At 40.1% G+C, this 17,893-nt stretch overlaps 1 protein-coding gene across 3 annotated transcripts in view; it reads right to left on the bottom strand.

The window, feature by feature from the left end:
* The window catches only part of TAFA1 (TAFA chemokine like family member 1), a 293,761-nt gene that overhangs the window by 248,046 nt on the left and 27,822 nt on the right, over positions 1-17,893 (bottom strand). The window contains exon 1 of one of the 3 annotated variants that reach the window (XM_048958046.1): positions 7,529-7,547. The exons of the other annotated variants lie outside the window; for them this stretch is intronic. The gene's annotated coding sequence lies outside the window, so the exon portion shown is untranslated. Of the gene's footprint in view, positions 1-7,528; positions 7,548-17,893 lie in introns of those variants that run through there. 3 annotated transcript variants of the gene reach the window in all.

Here is a 17,893-nt window from a genome sequence, read left to right as displayed (position 1 = left end):
GTTGCTTTATATTAGACATGGCAGCAATTTTGGTGAATTCAGTGGAGTTAAAACTGATTTCCACAAATTATGCCCTGGTTTACTTTCATTGACTTCAGTATTGATTTTCACCTGGATCCAGATCTTTAACATTCCAGTTCTGCGGGGAGGTTGAAATGTCACCCTGTTGTGCCAAACAGGGACTAAGGGAGCTCAATTTCAGCAAAAGTCTTCAGTTGTTCTCCTCGAGAGGAAAAAATAGCAAGAGAAGGGGCCTGAAGGATGAAGGGATTTATGGTGTGAGGAGAAGAAAGGCCACCACCTCAATCAACTCATCAGACAGAGCAAGCTAGAGACTGCGGGAAATGAAAGCACTGCCATGGCCTCAGAACAGGAGTCAGCTCTGCAACATAAATGCCCCTTATCTGAATCACTCTGGGGGAACTACATTGCTAAGGAACTTCTTATTCACCAGACAGACTTTGAAACATCAGCTCCTGGTCACTCAGTGCTCAGTTTTGATCATTACAAATCCCTTGGTGAAGCGAGGAAGAAAAGGAACATGATCAGAAGGATCACAAAACACCGCCCAGGCTGAATGGCAGGCTGTGTAATGTAAACTCTATCAAATAAACACTCCCAGATATTTTCCTGATTTTCTGATTACTGCACTAGAAACGCTCGATAATGCTCAACCAATGTACGAAAACAGCGTATGTCAGTCCAGCATTTCCTTCAAAGCATTCTATTCCAGCTTCCCATTTGTCCAGTTAACACTGTTAGAACCGACTCACTCTGAGCATTGCTGATCTGCTCGGGGAGAACAGGATTTTTTGCTAGCACTGCAAAGTAAGGATAAGCAAAGTTTGTCACTTTTCTTCCAGACAGAAGGTCTGCAAAAAGCACCTTTGTAACACATGCCATTAGGGACCACTGTTGTACATTAACATTGGTAAGAGCAATAATCCTTTTTTCTTTCTTTCATAAGTTTCTCATTTTTTTCTTTGTGCATTAACTCTTCTGCATAGCTACCTACCAGACAGAAACCAAAGAAATGTTAAAGGTGCAGGACTCTAATGGCATCACTGAGGACAGGACTCAACGCTACGCTTTACTTTAAAATGCATCCAAGCATTGATTATGGCTTCTAACTTAAATGGAAACATTTATGAACTGGCCTAAATAAAAACCCAACAAAGTGGGAGAAATGCAGCCAGACTTCACATGTACTTCAGATAGGTTCTGTGAACACACAGGCCACGCATTCACCCCAGCCTGCCCTGTGAACGGCACATTAGAAGTCATTTGTAAAATTAATTTTAGTCCTAAAGATAAATTCATTTTAGAAAGCCTAGAAGACCTTGTTGCTATTAAATCATCACAAAAACAGAAATGAAAGATCATTTTGTCAGTGTTCTCCTTTTATGTTGCTAGACCCAAATTCTGCCTGGACCTCTCTGCTTGAGGCACTCTCTTCCCTTGCTGCTCAGGTGAAGGCAGCTGCTATGTGGATATACTTCACAGTGTATTTTGAAACTGTTCTCTAAACAAAAATTGGATTCTGTAGGCTGCAATAGGCAAATATAAATAATGAGCGTATCACTAGTTCAAATACAGTAGGTAAAACACGTCATTAACACAGAGTAAGAAACATTTCTAAATAGAGGCAGGAAGGTAAGACATTACTTTTTAAATAAAAGCTAACACTAATGAGCAGTCCTAAGATGGATTTGTTTTAAAATTAGCCTGAAAAGATTTTAGAAGCTGGTACAGTAAAATGTTCATTTGAAATTGTTATGAACTTTTATCTGAGAAGCAAGTTGTCTTAAAGGCTTCATTTTCTAACACAGAACTGTTTTCACTTTATGGAATATTTTGCATTATATTTTAATTAAAGTTATAATTACAGAACTAAATATAATTAGCTTCTTTCTTCAAAAGAAATTGGAAGTGAACTTACTTTATTAAATTTTCAATTTGTTTCCTGCAGTGTTACATAGTTTATTCTAATTAATTGAATGAGATCTCATAAATATTTTATCAACATAGGGATGTGATTAACAGCTCGAGTTCTGCGTGGTTTTCTTTCTTCTTCCCAGCTTTCTTCTTCTCTGCAGAGCTGTTCCCTACTTCCTATGCACACACCCATTCATCAGTGACCACATAAACACAGGAGCACTGCCAGATCCTCTTCTTCCACAGCAGAGTGTTGTGTTTTAGCAATCTAGCCATTTTCAGCTTCTCTTTGGGATTGTTTATTATCTAAGGGTGCCCTCATGAAACAGATCATTGAAGTGACACTTGTTTCTTGTGTGATTTATGACTTCCACGCTGAATAGCTTCCTGGAGGATCTGCTCTAGTCTCAGTGTGTGGATGGGCAGCATATCTGTCAACTCCCAGAGCAGATCAAGTTTGAAGAGATAGAGGGGACTGTAACCCCCCACATTAGCACACCCTATTCTTGGGATAGACCAGAAGGGAGTTATGTGACATGCCCCCTAATCCCCAGCAAGTTTCAACGGACTTGACTTGTACCTGGCATCACTGAGATTTTAACTCCCAGGAAATGAACAGATCCATGACAGCTTGAGCCTCCCGCCTGAGCTGCTCAGTTTTCCTGCTTGCTGTGTGGACATTTGGCACGGCAGAGCCATCTGCACAGTCCCCTCAGGCACCTCTTTCAAGATCAAGAGCTAACATCAGTAGGAAAACACACCAGGAGCTTCATAGACACACAAGGAAAGATGCAATCCCTGCTTCAAAGCATGTCAAAGCCAACAAAAAGAAAGGCAGAACACAGAGGTGATGCGACCTGCCTGTAGTCACAGTGTACAGGACAACTGCTCTCCTAAGACCCAGTCCTTCCTGCTCCCCACTACTGAAACTGGGATGATGACAGCTTCTGTTGGAATTGCTACTCCACAGCTACAGCAGAGAGTAGGTGTATTTAGCAGTAGGAGTAGCTGAGGAAACAAACAGCTTTTTCATCATATCAAACAGCAAAAAAAAGTGATTACAACTGGATAGTTAGAAAATAGGAAGATAATCATTATGACCCTTCAGACTGAATCTGTCACGGCCTAGTTTTGAGGAGTAGGGACTGATGTAACATGATAAGTGTTCTTTCAATATATCACAGATTTATTTAATTAAGCTCTGCTTTAATAATACCCCCAACACAAAAGAAAAGCTTCACCACAACCTTTGCAATGCAGCAATACAGAAGTTGTGGAATAAACCAAAAAAAATGAAATTCATATGTATTTCATCCACCGATTTAGCTCAGGCATTGTTGTCACTTGCCCATCTTGTATTGTTGACAGCGGCAGGCTGAGCATCTTTTAATATCTACAGAATACAGTGTGTTCTTGCATGCATGCTTCAGAAGTCCCACTAATGCTAGCTGGAAGCATACACATTTCTCTTCCCAGGAAGAAAAACTCCCCCTGGTTGTTTTTCTTCTTCATACATTCCCTTACTACTTACTCTTTAATTCAGGGCAAATCACGGAGTAGAAAAATGAATCAGATTTGTTCCGCGTTCTGTATGTTGTAAAGAGCTGGGTAATCTCCATCTGGATGTACAGTAATGCTTCTTCTGGATTGCAAAATAAGCCAATGGAAATCCTGCTGGCAAGAACCTTGCACTGATGATTCAAATGGTATTGCTTTCCAAAGCCCAAATATTTTCCAGTCAGCACAAGCTTTGACATATGAATGTAACTTTGATGTCTACAGTCAATTCCTGTAAGAGCTGGAGCTATGACTGTTGATGCCAGACCTGGACATGACCTGGTATCTGTTCTATGCTAACATCATATGACTACAAAGCAGTTTTACTGTGCTTGAGTCTCCATCCTTTCTTAATTTACTTGTCTGAAATCAGGTAAGCAGTTGCTTACATAGAAATAGAGGCAGCATTTCTTCATGTAGAGAAGGCACGCACATCTCAGTTCCTAATACTGAAAGGAGGATGAAAAGGCCAGAAAACATGTTCTGCTGTTAAGATGACAGGATTACGGATATTTCCTAAAATTACTACAAGAGCGGCTTGGGATTCACATGTAATATTTAAAGCACATCCAGCATACTTTAGGCACTGCATTATTAATGTCAAATGAAGCATAATACCCAACTGTTTGTTTACAGCTCTCTCCAGTGTTAAAGCTCAGAGAGGGGATTCTTTCCCTGGCTGTATAGCCCATGCTGCTAACAACCCACTCCTGAGGGTAGTGCAGCCTCCGTCTTCCTCATTCAGACATTCCTGTCTTCTTTTCCCCTGTAAGTTTTCTCCTGGTCAGAGCTTCATTTCATAGCGTTAGATGAGAGGGAACTTAGAGCAGTATTAGCACCAACAGGATCAGTTGTGCCAGCACCCACACTCTTAAAATACCCTCACCACCCCCAAGGAACTACAGCATCACAGTATTACCACTTCATCTTGTAAAGGGTATTTTATCTCCTTTGCTTGTTTTAGTTTGTTTGCACAGCCACAGTCTTGTCTTTTACCCTGTAACGTAACTTCAGATACTTTTCCTGTTAGCAGCTTCTTTACTGTCTGATGCAGATTTTTTCCTCAACATATGGGCAAAACAGCCTTCACACTTTTCTTTCCATTCCATATTCTTGACATAACACGTGGTTTAAACAGTTTGCATATGTATACACAACGAAAAGGGGAATCTGTGCTTTAAGCATTTCAGCAAAATAAGTGTAGAGAAGATTTTACAATTTAGGGGGAATTTTGCACTGATTTGAAACTCAAATATTAACTTATTGTAAAGTTAACTCACAACCACTGGTAACATCATAGCCTCTCTGTTCTCACATTTCATCCATTGATAAAGAAAGAAAAAGCACCTGATATCCCTACGCTAGAAGCAGGATGAGCTGGTGCACAGATCCCTCCATGGGAGAGGATCTGCACCACACAGAGTCAGGAGATTCCTTTATGTTCTCAAAGCAGAAAGACACAGAAGATGTGTGGACTTACAAAGCCAGAATGAAAAGGGAAGAACTAGTGCACACGTTCAGAGAGCTGACACATCAACTCTGCTGCGCCCTAAAAAGATGTTGAATTATGAGATGGAAAACGACTTGCCATCTCTCTCACTACTCTTTTGCACAGAATAGTTTCTGTTACATATCTCCTTTTTCTTCACAGTAAGTTTTCTGGTGACAGAGATGCTATGATCTGGGTTACGTCAAGCTGGTACATCCAAATAACCAAGAGTCCTTGGAATTTGAAGATGTAATTAACTTCGAGTGATTTCAGGTTGTGAAGGAGGACAAAGATATTTTGATGCTGGAACTTTGATCAATATCATTTTTTACTCTAGCTGCAACAAAAGTCACATTTTATGTCAGATTATTCAGCCTCTGTGGTTTCATCACAGCATTCCTGTGGCATATGTACCACACTATCCTGATCAGCAGGTAGCATCTGTCCTGAGTTTTGTTCTATTTAATTTGATAAAAGTGGAACTCACACAAAGACAACTAACTGGGGAGCTGAATACACAACCTACCACCCACCATGTGTCATTACTGGAAATAACTCCACAAAGAACCCACATTTGGAGCTGAAAACCCAACAGCTTTAATTCCTGATAGAATTCTCTGTTTCATTATCTCTCAGTGCCTTGCAACGCGGTGTTTTGTTTTGTTTTTAACGTCCTCCTCACCACACAGAAGAAATCAGATCTAAAGGCATTCTCAGTAAGGGCACTTCTGACTCCCACCATCTGCCATCATGCTGACTTTACATTGACTTTAGGAGATTATAGCTTGGCAAGAGGACTTAACTAGAGCACAACTGCTCTTCCTTCGTTTCTTCTGGTGCTATGACACTAATATGATTATTGGATCCAAAATTTAGTTAGAAGCTGCCACGTGGTCTGATAATACAGGGCCACAGACACTGTGCAACGTGCGCAGCACTTCCCTTACCAGGACTTGACGTCCTGCAACAAAAGAAAAACATAACACCAACAGAGGGGCAGATAAACAAACAGAGTAGATGATGGTTACAGTGTCATCTCCCTTCAACTTCACCTGGAGAACCGTAACAGAGAACCTTGTGGTTATCAGAGAAACGCCACCACAAGCAAAATTCAGTGGCCTCATTCTCCTTCCTTGGCAATGGGACATGCTCCTCTCAGACATCTGGGAGGCACTGAAGGACTACACAGATTTCACTATGGGTGGAAGCTCTTTGAAGTACTCAAAGCAGCAAAAGAAAAAATAAGTCTGTATGCAGCTCTTCCAAATTGCCTCCATGAAATCAATTCATCTCAACAGTTTGGCATCCATGGGATAAATTGAAATAAAAAGTTTTTCTTTTAGAGGCATTCTCACTAAAGTGCCTGCAGAAGCGTCCAAAAGAATAAGATGCCATCACTTCCTTCTGATGACATTCCACATTTCCAGAGCTATAAGCTTCAGTTGAACCCACTGCAAAAGAATATCCTTTTCTCTATAGAGGTTTCTCACTGAGGACTTGCCCCCTGGCCTTCAACATCTTGAATCATCATCAATATGTTGCTGAAGATCTGGCTTCAAAAATATAACTAGAAGCCCTCATAAAAGGACATCTTAAATTAAGGACTTGATTTGTTATTGCCTGCTCAAATTCTTACAAGTTGTCTATGTTCAGAGACATTTTAGAGGCCACAGATATTAATAAAGAACTCCTGAAAATTCAGGGTCACCTTTGTTCCCCCCCACTGTTAACACTGAAATCCATGAGCAACCTGCTACCAAAAGTAGTTACTTAAGTTTTCTGCTCTTTGTATGACTTACATATTCACTCACTTTATTTTGTCCCTCAAAAGTGCCTCTTAATAACTTTTCCCTATGTAATGCAATGGAAACTCAACACAGCTCTCATAAATCAAGACAAAGAATAAATGCATCTCACTGTAACTTTTAAACTGTTGCAAAAGCTCAAGTTCTTCCCAAAGTTATTTCTCCCCAATTAACTACAGTATATTTAGTGCTTATTTCCAAACATTGAATGCTTCAGTTCAAAAGTACAGTAGGCAAATAAGCAGCGTGCAAGGCTTCTTAGCATCACTCAAAGGAAATGCTAAGAACCTATGACATGTTTTTCAGCAGGAAGAAAAACAGACGATTGTGGATAATTTATATCAAACTACTTTGTGGTTTTTTCAACACCACAAGTCTAATTTCACAACAGTGATTTTCATTTAAAAAACGTACTTTCCAGAAGCCAAAAATCAAACTCTTAAGTTTTGGATACGTGCGGGTGTGAAGGGAATTACAACTTCTTTACTGATCTGTAGATGATACATCCACGTTAAGAAGCACAATGTTTTTACTGCCTTGCTTTTCCACGAAGCAGCTGAAAGCACAAAATAAGAAGGGACGGCGTAGTTCTATAATCAAGGTAATGATGTGAAAACTCTCAAGTGTAGAAACAAACATAAGCACCTTGTGCAGAGAAAGGCAATGACAGATAACCAGTTCTAAATTGCCCAAAAAAGGAGCGACGGTCACAAACCAGTTAAAGAAAGGAAGATTTGCTTACCAGACCCAAGGATCAGTGCTTGCCAAATACTCCAAAAGGGAGTGAGAGGGGATGACCAGTTAGAAACCCTTCTCTTGGGGCAGCCAGCCCTTAAATGAGGCTCAGGAAAGGATGGGTTCCACCCCTTCCAGTCCACAGGTGAATTGCTTTCACCTGTGCTCCTAGGGCTGGCTGTGTTCCTTCACCAGGTGCTCTATCAGTGGTTCGGGCCATGACTTGGCAATGTTCATACACTTTGTGACTAACAAGAGTTAGACACAGAAGAAAGCAGACATTTTTCATGCTGACCACTGAAAATTCAGGGTGACCAATGTTCTTTAATGACACGTGGGAGAATGTCTGCAGTAGTTACTAATTCCTCTTCTTTTGGACATGTTCTGATACTTTCTGATGCAAATTGTATTGGCAAATGTCAGTTATGCAATCTGAAGCAGTTCACAAGGAGGGCTTAGTTTTAATATATTTCCTTCCACACGTTTCTGACTCACACAAAATACCAAAATTAGCAAACAACTTGTTTGCCAAGACGTTTCATTTCCCAGACTATTAGATTGCCAGTATTTTCAGAACGATTGAAGATCTAAAGTAATGCTGCACAAATTGCTCAGTTGCTTTGGATTTTTTCACTTCCAATTTTATTTCAAAATTATTATTTCTGAAATTTTATAAGCCTCTGCAGACTAAGAAACCAATTTCTCACCAAGGTGCAGCACCAGGTACTCCCTTTACTTCCAGCCAGATGTTCTCGCAGAGAGATGTGTCTGCTTCTGCAGCACACTCTCATTTAGAACTGATTATAAATTGCTTGCTCCTTTATCTCTCCCACACTGGAACATGGTAATTATTCAGCACTGGATATTCAAGTTCCTCTGGGAACATTTTAGCCACATAGGTACATTGCAGGGCTCAGACATCAGGGAACAGAAGTAGATGAGAAATACCGTATTCTGCACAGGATTTCATAGGTATACACATATGGATAGAACATTAATATGAACAGCATCTGACTATGCAAACTCTTGTTAAAATCTATTCCCACTTAAGCAACTCCAATATGTTAGTGCCTGTTCAAAACTTGCTCACTTGCATTTCTTTTAGCATCATTACGTCTGACCTTGTAGCTACAGGAAGTGTTGTGTATGTGTTAGCCAAACACATTTTACAAAGGCAAAAAGTGAGCAGCCCATGGTAGCGAGATTTCTCTTTGAAGGACTAGAGATGTAACAAGAGATACCAGGAGCCAGTGAACACCTTAAAGGGACCTCTGGCATAGATATTTATAATCCCTTAAGTGCTCTCTATGGAAAGGGATAACTTATTCTATAGAAGTACAGCTAGCAGCTTTTTATGTATGTAAAAAATGTTGTTTATGTAAATAAACAACAGCTATTGTAAGCTATCTGTGAGGATGAGCCACAGATCCATCCTGTCTTTTCTTCCACCCACCTGCAAGTTTTACTTGGACTTTGCAGTCAGAGGAAGCAGAGACAGACTTTCCACTACAAGGACAAAGATCAGAAGAGGTTGCACATGACAAAGCATTTTTTCTTTCAGTTCGTTCCTTACATGCAGGCTGGGGAGGGCTTATTGTTGAAGATTGAGAGCAGCATCTCACTAGATATGTTTGATAGAACAGATGCGAGAGATGGGCTGGTAGAAGGAGCAGGGAGTTGGAGACTACTGGTAACAGATGGCAGAGCAACCCCAAGTCTGCTCTAAGCTATGCCCTGGGAATGATACCCACACCATCATCCCCATTCTGGCTTTCAGAGAGGCTGAACATGGCAGTAAAGAATACAGCTTAGCAGCCTGCACAGGAGAAGACACGAGAGACAGCTTGGCTGAGTCCAAATAGCGCGTGCTGGTATGTTATGCAAATATTAATAACAGCTGCCGGAGATTTGGAAGAGCCAGCCAAGTTGGAAAGCGCCCTACACATCTGCCATTTTGTAACCACACGGCCAACACTTCCTCTGCCCAAGCCAGAGCAGTATGCTGTCTGTGAGGCACTACAGTTGGCACATGTACCTACCTGTATCACTGCCAGTACCTGGCAAGCATGCTGCAGAGAGCAGTTGTTCTCCAGTTCCCTTACCTCATCACATTCTCTAAAGCCCTTCCAAGTCTGCCAGTGCGTGGCCAGGAGGAAAAGGGGTTATTCCCACTTCTCTACGCTGAACACAAGGAACTAGAGAGTACTTAGTATTTGATAGCACTCCTGGCTATAGATAGAAATATGCAAGAATAAGTTTCTGAGAATTTGGCTTATTATTGATCACTGCATTTGTCTCCTTCAGCTGGTTGCAGTGATAAAGTTGGCTAAGTAGGGCCCGTCAGATCTTTGGATGGATTAGCCCATTGGCTGCCACACCAAAGGCATGCGTACACGTGTGCCCTTGGTTTCTGTTAACACATCCAAACTACTGTTAAATTAGCTGGTCAGGGAGCAAAAATGCAGAAGCCATAAAAAGCACACATCTCACCTCATGTTAGGCAACCCAGCAGAGGTGGTGCCAGGCTTGTTAAATGAATCCAGTGGTTATGTTGGCATTACTGCAAGTCTCAACACCAAGCTAGGTTGTTTAAAGCTATGCTAGATAGTTTATAAGCTCTACATACCCTGAGATCGCACAGTGATTACTGCCAGGAGGAGGTAGAGAAGCATGCCATAGCAACAGAAACTTCATCTGTGAGCACTCCATTTTTGCTTAGTGATCCTGTATACTAGAGTACAGAAAGAATACAGAATGCAGCAGACTCAAAAGCCAAAGTTCTTGATAATCTTTCATTTCTATCTTTTCTTGTTGCATAATTGTAACTGCTTTTATGTGTACTCATCTGCTGTTGAATGCATAGGTTTTGTCAAAGAAAACAGTACAGCAAGAAACTTTTCCACTTAAAAGTATTCCGCTCCAATGAATCATGGCTGTCATTTCATAGCTATTTATTGTGTTAGCAGCATTTTTTTTCCAGAAGACTGTTTCATTTAGCCATTTGGAATGTAAGGACAACCGCAGAGAAAAAAATAGCCATGCAACCATAAGATCAAAAACCCGCAAAGATTTCAGAATACATAGAAAGAGATGTATTTTTAAAAATCCTGGACATGCAAAGTAAAAGAATCAGATTAAATTCTCCTAGCTGTAAGGCTTTTGCTTGCTATTCACAAGAACTATGGAATTCATTTCTGCTTGACATCAGAAATGCAGATTCAGTGAATTCATTTAAGACAAAATTGAAATCTTATCTTTTTAGTCTGCTTTTTTTTTTTCCCCAGCATTAAATGCAGCTCAGTTTTAAAGCTCCTAGATATTGTTTTATGTAAAGCTGTTTGAGATCCTTTGTATTTTCTGCACTGTATATATTTAGGTTTATTATATTTAGTTCACGTACATTATCAAATACAAAGGAAAATAGCTGAAAGATGACACACAGGATAATGGGAAAGGCAAAGTAGTTATTTGCTGATGCAAAAGAATAAATACTGCAGAAATGGAAGAAGACCTCTAAACCATATTCTTAACTACTCAGAAGTATTTAGTGAATATACCACAAGGATTCCTATATCCTAATTCTTCAGCTGGCATACACAGCTGTATGAGTAATGGGGCCAATTAGGAATTGGAAGGCTCTGCCATGCACCCGCTCCTCTCTTTCCAGAACACAGCCATTTCCAGCATTCCTCTTTTAATTCCTTAATTGTGAAGACTCCATCTATGCTCTTCTCATACTTGGTTTATAACCAGCTGCAAATGGACTACAGTACCAATAGTATCAGGCTGGGCAGAACAACTGAGCCTGCTCCAGAGCCCTAAAAAGGCAGGGCCAGTAAGTGAGGATAGAGAAGAGCAAACGTTAACCAGCCAGTTAATCAAAGCAAATTTCAACCTTGCAAACTTTTCTGAAGCTTCAATACCTCTTCTGTTATCCTGCAGACATCGACTTAGTTTTGTTAAAGGTGAGTTTTGTTGAATCATTAACTACTGCTTAAAATGTTACATTTTAGTATGGGCTTCCCTAATATTTAGCACTGCACGAACACAGGACGCTGATAAGGTTCATTATTTTATTGCTTGGGAAAAGTGTAGGAGTGAATCAGGGAAAAAAAAAAAAGGGCAATCTATCTAATTTAAGTCAGAAGATCACAAACCTTAAATGTCAAAAGCGCTTTCAGTGAAGTCTGTTATAACCTGAATATTCTTTGAGTAAGCCTGCTCAAAGGCTGCTCTGCAACAGTGGCCACTGAGAAATAACAGCGCTGGGAGTCTTAGATTACAAAAAAAAAGCACATTTTGTACACAGACTTTGAACTTGAGGAACTGAAGTCTGAACATTATAGTAGTAGTAACAATAATCCAAAAGCAAAGGTCTTTGGCTTGTATCTTCTAAGTTAAAAACCCAATATGCCATATAAAATTTCAACAAATTCCTTAAATAATATTAGCTGAGCCACATGATGCCATGACTATGAAAAAAGCATAGTACACAAGCAGCAGAAAATGAAATGCAGGTGGTACTATGAGTAAATATATCATTCCAAATATTCTAAACATGATTTAAATATTCATCAAAATATTATTTTGTATTTTACAGTTCATTCATCTGCAACTTCAATGGCCACATGATAGCAGGCATGGACTGAATTAGGAAGCCCATCTATTCTAGCTTTTCTATCTTTTTCTATTCATCTTTACATGAAAATAGGTAAATAGTATTTCCTCTTTTTCTGGGTTTCCCTGGCCGTGCAGAAGAGATAATGATAATTATCTTTCTTTCTATGATGCTTTGAGATCTGTAATGAAAAAGTGCTGTCAGTGCTTAGACAAGGTGACAGCGTAGGAGACTTTCTCACTCAATCTGTTTTTCCTTTCACGTGGCGTCAACCTATGTTAGGTGCCCTTTTGAACACTGTCACCGTTTCTACAACAACTCATGTTTCTTTTTAAATGACCTCAGGTCTCTTAAGGTCTGTCTTTTCATTCAATCCCTCTGTGAGTCCCATTTGCACAGGTGACCAGTGGGCACGTTTCTGTGCTGTCACACGATCCCTGGCTGTCACCTTTGGACTGATCAGACTCGTTGTGATGGGTCTCTTCATGCACTTCCTTGAGGGCAAGTCTTACATTTTGAAATGTATCACATCTGTGATAATGACCCGAGTTGTGGCATCAGCCAGGGAAATGCATTGGTTTTGTGATTCAGATTTAGTTCTACAGTAGCTGAAAGGCAGACTCTTGCAGGGCTGGAACCAGACAGTTTTTAAACTAACCCAGTTCTTTTTATGCCAGGTAAATAACCTGCAGATTTGCTGGAGTTTGTGTGCAGCCTTCCCATGTTTGGGCAGGTCTGAAATGGAGTAAAACCCACTCCCATTGGTGCTCTCCAGTCTAGACTGCACTGTGTTCTTGGCACACATAATAACTATTTTCACTGCATCTTTGTCAGCTTGTTCTTCCAGGAAGTGCATTCTATTTCCCATTAAGTCCTTTTTGCATAAAGTAATGCTTACATCAGGTAGTCTGCCAAGATTTATTTATCCTTGACTGACCTTTGCTGGGTTAGTCTGGCTAATGCCTTGTCTATCAGCTCCATTACCCACAGTCTGGTGCCGTAACTGAGGGCAGTGCTTTCCAGGAAACACAGACATAGCTCTGCAAGCAGCAACTCCACTCATCTAATATCCTGATGAGATCTATGCGGTGTCAAAACCTTCATGTTTCATCTTGAATGAGAAGCTGCTCACATATTTCTGTCCCCAGTGCAATGCTCCAGTTCTGAAGGCTGCATTTCCAGCCTCCTCTGGATCAGAACAAGTCTGCAGCAGAGCCAAAACGCTTTGTTCAGATGGGGCTGTGCAAGATCTGTGGCAATTGATGTCACCTCAATCCAGTCTTTAGAAGTGCATGCCCAATCTAAAAGCACTGCTGTTTTGATGATTTAACTAGAATCTTGGTTGCTCTAAATGAAAACTGTACAGATTTTTGCTTTCTGCCAAGGAGCACCGGTAAGTTTATAGCCCTGCAGGATCAAGGAGGTCATTCTGTCTAGCACCTTTTATCACACAACTTTGTGAATTTTATCCAGCTCAGGTACTGAACCCATTACTGTCATTACTGTAACCTTTCCCATTTGCTAAATAGTACAAAAAATTAATGTTTCAGGCTACCAATAGGCAGTACCACAGTACGTGCTTGGTTTTGAAATGAAAACAATACAAAGACATGTAAAAGAATGTAAATTGCATCACTGCTGAGAATCAGAAAAGCAACTCGAAGATTCCTTGTCTTTGATCTGCCTTGTTGTGTATTACTATATTTCTGAAATGACAGAAAAGATTATCATTCCAAGGCACCAAAATGTCTGAACTACGTAGGAATTGTCACCTTGAATCAATTCTGGTTTCATATACTATCTTCACAGGCATTGCTTCTTCCAAATCAATTCCGTCTCTAAACTAACTGTTTAAAAACCCTGACTTCATTCCCATGTTAAAGGAATATCTGTGGCTCTCCCAATTAAAATAAAAATATTTACAATAGAGCACACAGTGGTACTGATAGCAGTAAAAGTTTCTACATGCAGGTCTTTCACTTTTGGGCATGCACAAAGTAGGTACTTCAGACTTTAGAAAGCTATGTTAGAAAAACACAGGGTACCTACTTTAGCAAGAAAACCAGACATCATTTATAATTCATGTGAGTGTATTGAAGCTTTCCACAGCCATCCAAGAAAGACATTTTGAAATCTATGGAGTGCAATAAGCCAGTATTCTGTGTAGTAACTTCTATATATCTCATATAGATTTTACACAGGAGATCATTTCTGTACTGAGATCTTCTCTTCTACAGTGTGATACATTCAGAACCATCACTTTCTCTGCATATCTATCAGTGCTAATTTGTCAGTTTGTGCTCTGTGTTATTTTCATAAAGGCTTTAGGGACATGGATTTGTTAAACAGATTGAAGATAGAGTTAAATGGAATCCAGGAGTTATCAGAAGCAAGAGCAACCGTTATCTCAATATTACAACTATAGTTTTATTCACATCCAATATAAAATCCAAAGAGAAATGAATTATAGCTCTGATCAATTCCCACTGCACTGATGGCCTGATGCAAAATTGCAGCATATAACTCAGCTATTTCCTACAACCACACAAAATTTAAAAGCTCAACAAGCCAGCTGCTGATCTAAGGGAAGTTCGTTTCTGTTCAACCACAAACAATTCAGTCCTACTCAAACACAGGCATAGGTTGTATTTTCCAGCATGAGAAATTTGAACTACAACATCCTGCAAGGCATCTAAATATCCAAGACTACTTCATAACACAAAAGCAATTCCATTTTCAGCTCATTTTACCAATTCTCCAAAACATGCAGTCTGTTAAATAATCCTCTGAAAGTGGAGGGTTGATGTTAGATTATGTCTTCCTGTATAAAATCAAGTTTTACACTTTGGTCAAAACTCCTGGAGAACTTGATTTCTAATAGAATTTCCCTCCATCGCCACAGTTGGTGACAGTATTTAGCACAGAGCAGAAAAGGCTACGTACTGTATAATGCATCATAAATGACTTTATTGGCTGCCTTTAAAAAGCTTTGTTAGGCACTTGATTAATTTGCAAAGCTGTTTATTTCAGATATTGAATCTGGTTGTTCTAAAAGATTATTAAAATGAAACAGAAGAAAGTATCCACTATTACCTACAGATAATGAATGCAAAAGAGGCAGGCACTCGAGATCCAAGGAGGAGACATTAATGTTCAACATCTTGAAAACAGCAGCATATCAAATTATTGATGGAAAGCATGTGATGACTGTCTTTAGGAGGCAGGGACTGTCTAGATGTGATCAGATATCAAAGTCTACGAGTTTTGTGATCTGATTGTTGTGTTTCCTTTTTGCCAAGGTAAAGAGGCACCTGTCAGTGTTTGTCAGGCTTCAGACACAATGATTACAACAACAACTGCTCTCTGTAGTACTATCATCCTCTGAATAACTTTGTCAGAACTCTGTTGCAGTTTGTTGACTCGTTTGTTCAGTGGTTTGTTTGGTTTTTTATCTCTGATGGCAGGTAACGTCTGTGAATTGCGACTCTGCAGTCCCCATCAGACAGGGATTTAAATACAGACCCCAAACCAACCTAGAACCACAATGGAGACACTAAGTGGCAGCACACGTAGAAGCTAACTTATAAAATATTCCAGATCAGGTAAGTTATGCTTTTTTAAATTATTATTATTATTTATTTGGCATATTGGATAAAATCTGACTTAACTCTTCATGTGCACCAGAGAATTTCTCCTAGCTTCTCACCTCAGGGTTGCTGAGCAAAACGCAGGCATGATGATTATAAAAGTAACTCCTGTTTTTAACAGCAGCCTCTGATAATAGATTTCCAAGTGATATGCTATAAATTTAGCACATGCCAAAGGCAATTTTAGGAAGCACTGTGCGCTACTTTTATAATTATAATTCACTATATCTGTCAGTGTTTGCTTTTTTTCCCCCCAAACTCCATAGTTGTCCTTTCGTCAACAGAAAAATGGCAATAGTTTCCTCCAAAAGAAAATTCAAAGTCAGATCATCATTGAAGTATGTGGAAAACACAAGATAGATGAAGCTACAATGAAGGCATTTGGTTTGTTTTTTCCTTTGTAGCAGATTGTGTGTACAGACCTTGCTAAGGTCAACGTGCCATGTTATGTGCCATACATAAGCACAAATTCCCAACTTGGTATTAGTGTTTGATTTGATTTAGGCAATGATGCTGATGTCATCTGGATGAATGCCTATGAGAAAAATAGGATAAGACAGCTGCTTAATGGGAGATTAAGTGATTCAACGTGGAACGTTGCAACTGTAGTCTAAAGGAATAGAATGTATTCTGAGTCCTGAAACTGAAACTGTCAACACTGTATTATGTCCATAATTTTATTTTATATTGTCATCTCCAAGCTTTCAAATGCCTCTTAAGTAATGCCATCACATGATGCTGTGTTATGACATTTAAGCCTCTGGGTAAGAATACCAAGCCTGCATCAAGTCATGCTGTCTCATACCCTGATGTTAAATCACATGAAGACATTTTCAAAAGGCATTAAAACCACACTGTGCCCAGCTACTACTTATCCTTGGGAGCTGGAATTCTAACTCTACCTCTATGAAGACTGGTCTTCCCCCTCATGAATCAATTTGAAAATACTGCAAAAATGATACTGTTCCCTCTTATCAAGAGGCCTTTAGACAACTGGTCAGTAGCTACTGCTTGTGGCAGCCAGTACAATCTTCTAGTAGAAGCTCAGAAAAATCGATACAAATAGGCTTTGCAAATCTCACCTGTAAAAGGTGTTTCTCAGCTTAAGGAACCTTTAGGGGTTAACCAGGGTGTTTGCATTTTGCTTTGCAGAGCCAGTGCTCTGCCGTGTTGAGCATTAGATACACACGCATTAGGAAAATGTACTTGCCCTTATGAAGTTAACTATACAGATTGATCAGAAGGCATCCTATTGTCCCATTTCAGAGCAAGGAAATCAAAGGCATTGTGTGAAAACTGCAGCAGAGGCAGGAAGTAAATTCACTTCTAAATATGCACAAGTCATCTTTCTTCTGCATGAAGTGAGGGCAAGATAAGGAAAAGCTGTGAAAACTGCAGGTATTTAGGCAACTAGACAGGATTGAGAATAACCAGCAAGAGTCCTGTAAGCTTCACACTCAGTTGAAGTGTAACTGCTCTGAGGTCTGCACTCCTTGAAACTCATGGCACAATCCGGAGCCCTGTTGCTCAGGGTCTGAAATACAACGTTGTCACCACTCCTGTGCTGCCTGTGAGCTATTCTCAAACCTTCACAGTTGCCATTTCTCCTATGGATGCACCCACTGGGATTTAGGTGCTTAAAGGTGCAATGGGCCGTATCTGATGTGTAGCAGTAGTGAATCCCCACATCACCTCTACTCACTGCATGACAGCCTGACTTACACAGAAGAGTAGGTATCAAATATGTTCCAGACCTCACTGGAGCTTAAGAGATTGCAGCAACGAACCACTAGGGTGGTGGGAAGGGTCAGGAACTCAAACTGGCTCTAGTCCCAAGTAACATCCCAGCCACATGGAGTACAGCAACGAAGGCCTGGACCCACTCCTCTCCTCCCACCTTGCAAACAACCCTCACAACATTGACTGTACACCCATGGGCTCCCTAACAGTGCCCAAACCACTGGGGGATGAAAGAGAAACTTGAAAATCTTGGTGTGCTTGTACATTTTTAAAAACTTTTACTTGCACAGCCAAAGTCCCAAATGATTCTGAATTCTGCAGCTCAAAATGCAGTGCTTTTTAACTAGCCTATATGTAGCTGGATTCC

Source organism: Lagopus muta, chromosome 11, assembly GCF_023343835.1.
Source record: "Lagopus muta isolate bLagMut1 chromosome 11, bLagMut1 primary, whole genome shotgun sequence".
NCBI lineage: Eukaryota > Metazoa > Chordata > Aves > Galliformes > Phasianidae > Lagopus > Lagopus muta.
The sequence above is the reverse complement of the archived record's forward strand: the minus strand, read 5'-3'. Positions and strand labels throughout refer to the sequence as shown.